Below are 4,441 nucleotides of genomic sequence, written 5' to 3' on the forward strand. Positions count from 1 at the left end.
TCTAGTCATTTTTAAAATATAAGCAGTCATTAGGAAACATTGCTAACTAATGAGTCTGGCCTTCCTCTCATTACCCAGTAATATTTCACTGAGCTATTTGTGATAAGCCATGCTTAAGTTTCATAAAAAGATCCTAAGACCAGTTCTGTTTTGCCCAAACCATCCTCCATTTGTGTTTTACCTCGATTGATTTTTCCAAGTTTTCTTTGACTTTATGAATTGAATGGTCCCTAAAACTGGAAATGATAGTCAGTAATGCCAAGATGTTTCTTGGTTTGGCTGTAGTCACGCCAAATCCTGGAGTTTGGCGTCTCAATAACCTATAGCTTGACTCTCACAGACAGGAAGCTGGGTCATGGTCACTGAAAACATTTGCCAGTATAAAAACTTAAAATTGATTGAGAGAGAAGTGTAAATAATCTTTCTCTCTGCTTCTAAAGCTTTCACATACACAGAACATTAACATTGTAACTCTACCTGAGAGAAAGTGAGTTGTAAGGAGACACAATTTGGGTGGTGGCGGTGATGATGCTAATTGTTACAATAACAATAATAATTAAGTTGAAGTGACCAATAAGAAATAAGACTATAGTACTACTACTATTACTGTTACAACCTTATTGCTCACTGATCACCTCTGTTTTACAAAGTCTCTCTCAAGGATGAGCTATGGAGGTTTTCCTTTATGTTATAGAAAGCTTGTCAAAAAATGATAGCATGTTCTTTTTTTCTTTTAATGAGGTGGCTTCTTTAGCAAGCCCGAGATGTCCAAAAAAATTGTAGTGTTGTTTTTGGGAGCACTTATAACTCTGCCTCCTCTCCTGACAATCTTGTGTTCAAAAAGAAATGGCTGCTGGCTGGCTTAGGGACTTAATAATAACATAGAAAGCCATGCATTTGTAGGTCACAGGTTCAAATCCAGCTCTGGTTGATAGTGACTAAATGTTCTAACTGACAGATGTTTTGAGGCCTCAGAGCAGGGCCAAGTGTATACGCTAAAAATGACTCTCTAGTCAGCCATATGTACAAATTGGACAAGGATTTAATGGGGATAGAAATGAAACTGCAAACGATTCCTATAGGTCTTGGCTAGGGTAGTATTTGAATCTTGTACTGTTGCTCGTCCTGCTCTGTGGACAAACAGAACTTCAGTTTCTGAGGCTGTCAAATGCAGTCCCTCTCCAGAGCAGTAAATTCACTTTAGTAAAAAAAAACAAAAAACCCCACTACTGAGCCACCATCTGGCTTCATTTTCATCAATATGTTTTGCTACATCAAATAGACTTTGCTGAATCTTCTCATTAAACAATTCCCACCTTGCTCTACAAATAAGTAATTAAACAGGAGACAAGCAAATCTAGGACTGGGGATGTGGTCAATCGATCAACTAGCCGCTCATCTCTGGAGAGAAGTTTAAATTCTGATCTGGTTAGAGAATTGTTTGGCTGTTTCCACTGTTATGTATGGGACCCGATAAAAATCAGCAAGGGGACAGTAACTCATCATGGATGATCACTGGCAAAGCTGCAACATGCTTGTACATGCCCTATGTAAAGGTTTGGCTACTAGTCATTTATTCATAAGCAGTCATGTCATTTGCTAACCTTCAAAATACCCACCCACAATTTGATAAGCTAATAAGGCCTCACTCTATGCTGCTAGAGAATGACAAAAATCTTATTTTTTTCCTACAACAGCAGCAGCCACCTCTATTGTAAAGCATGCCCATAGGAAAAGTTTAATTACAGAGAAAATGCAGGGTAGAGATGCACCTTATAGGCTAAATCAGAAATACAGACATTTTCATGAGCCTGTTCTCACTTCATCAGATGACGTCATATAAAGGCCATGGTTTTTTAGCCAACTATAGTCCATGGATACTGCCCATGGAAGCTCCCACCCACTGGTGTATTCAATTGCAGATATCTTTTTCTAGGACTAAGTAGGCAAAGCTAACTCTCCCCCTGCTTTTTCGTTTACGTCTGACTTTGGGGATGTCCTTGTTTGGCTGAGGTTTGGTTTCTTTGTGTTTTTTGGACAGCACACCAGGTTCGGACAAACTCCCTCAAGTTCGTATTTTTAATCCTGTTATCTGGTGTTTCACTGCTTTGCTCTCCTTTCTCTTATAAAAAGAGTGTTTTGTGCTCTTCCTTATGGCATGAGAGTTAACACTAATAGCTGCAGACTATGAGTTCCTCTTCTGCCTCCCCAAACAAAAAACAAAGATCAACTATATTCAGCGGGGATGGAGGGGAGTAGGGGGGGAGGTACAATTTGCAAAATTGTAGTGTGGCCAATTGCAAAAAATTATCAACAACGGGTTTCCCTTAGTAGGGAAGATGAAAGCTTTCTCTCACCCAGCTAACTACAACACCATATAGATGTATGCATGGCTTTCTTTAGAAAACAGTTAAAGATATATTGGTTAGAAATCTTTAGGCCTTGTGAACATGAGGAAACTGAGATGCCTACATATTTTGACATGACTCTGTCGGCAGTCTTATTTTGGAATAAGAGGATCTACACAGGGAGTTATTCTTGACTAGCAAGAGTACCTAAAATTCATGCCCTATCTTACTTTAGAGTAGGTCCCCTTTGTATACAAACCCTTAAATTGTCATTTGTGAGATTGAAGACCCCATGTAGATGAGGCAGGAGAGACTAGTGTTTTTAGGGCTTACCTCAGCCAATTTATTTTAAAATTTATTTTAGCTAAAATGTTAGCTAAAATGCAAGTAACACTTTTTAAAATTTTGATGCAACCCACCTCTTGACAACTAACACTGGAAAAAATGCCAGAAAATTATCCAGCCCTTTCTAATAAAGGAAGTGGAAGTCGCAAAGTTCACATATACTCCTCACTGATGAAACTAATGACACAAATTCAAACGTGGGCTGCAGTGCATACCATGCAGAGAGATCTTGCATGGGCAGATGAATGAACTTGATGACCTCGAAGCTGTTTCTTTGAAATATTGTATTAATATTAGCAAGAAGGTTCTAGTTTCTTAAGAAGAAGAGGCAGAAGAGTCAAGGAGTGGGGATGTGATGTTTGCCTCTGGATACTAGCATTGGTTGAATCCATACTGGAATATTGCACACTATTGTAATTTTCAACAATAGGAAATTAGAAGATTGGAAAAGGTGCAATAAATAAATAAGCCTCTAAAAGGATTTGAGGACTGAAGAAAACACCTTACAGTGAGGGATTTTGACAGCTGTATCTATTTTCTTCATCAAAAAAGAAATGACTTGATTACTTCCTCAGAAGCTTTACAGTGACAAAATACTAGAGACTAAATAACTATTTAACGTAGTGGGAGAAAAAAAATCTAACCCCTCCACTTGCCTTCCAAGAATCCCTGGGTAGAAGTAAAAGCAAGACGGACTGTAGTTAAGAAGTTGATAAGTGTTTTCTTTTATGTTTTTAAAATGCTCAGTTATTGCAACAAATAATCATGAATGCATTAGCTCTTGATGCATTAGCTCTTGATGTTTTCATGTGGAAGCTAGATATTTGGGGAGCACACTAGTCACGTGTAAGCTACTCAGGACAAAGATAACTGCAAAATGTCATGGCATGTGGAAGAGTAAGTCAGAGTAAATGATCTAATGATCTCTTCTAGCCTTAAATGCTATGAATTAAGGTGGACTTAAGGAAAAACTTCTTTTCCATAAGGGTATCTAGAATCTGGAACATGTTCCTAGCAGAGGTGGTACAGTCGCCATCCTTGGAGACGTTCAAGAAGAGGCTGGACAAGCATCTCTCTGAGCTCGTCTGAGCCTAATAACCACCTGCCTGTGGCAGGGGACCAGACTTGATGATCTTACAGGTCCCTGCTGGTCCTTTGATTCTATGGTTCTATGACTATGAAAACAAGTGAAAAGGACTTAACAGCTGAAAAATGTTGTAACCAAGTACAGAAGGACTGTATTCTATTTAAAAAGCTAGCCCCCTCCAAGACATGCTGGGGAAAAGTCATAGAAGAACCCAGTAGAAATGAGGTCATTATGAAAGCAGATTCACCTGCAGAAAGGGGCTACTGCATATCTATCTCACAGAGACAAACAGGTGCTTTGAAATGTACAAGGGTTTTTTCAGAAACAAACGGCAATTTTAAAATAAAACCATTTTGTATACGTCTACCTGCTCATGTGAATGAGTGAAAGCTAACTCTGCATAATAATCAAATTAAATAAAATAAAGGGTTTACCCTTCTAACACTTGCTACCATGTGTATGGCTTATTATAGAATCAATGCAACCATTAGGGCTGTGCGAAGCTTCGGTTGCTGATTTGATTTGGGGGAGATACAGCCCAATTCAGCAGCTGAATCTCCAAATCAAAACTGCTTGATAGATTAGTTAAAAGATCTGAATCAATTTTGAAGTCTCTGAATCGATTTTGGAGGTTCAGACAGTCCCTGCTTGCCGCCATAGG

The sequence above is a fragment of the Crocodylus porosus genome, unplaced genomic scaffold, assembly GCF_001723895.1.
Source record: "Crocodylus porosus isolate Cpor-Errol unplaced genomic scaffold, CroPor_comp1, whole genome shotgun sequence".
NCBI lineage: Eukaryota > Metazoa > Chordata > Crocodylia > Crocodylidae > Crocodylus > Crocodylus porosus.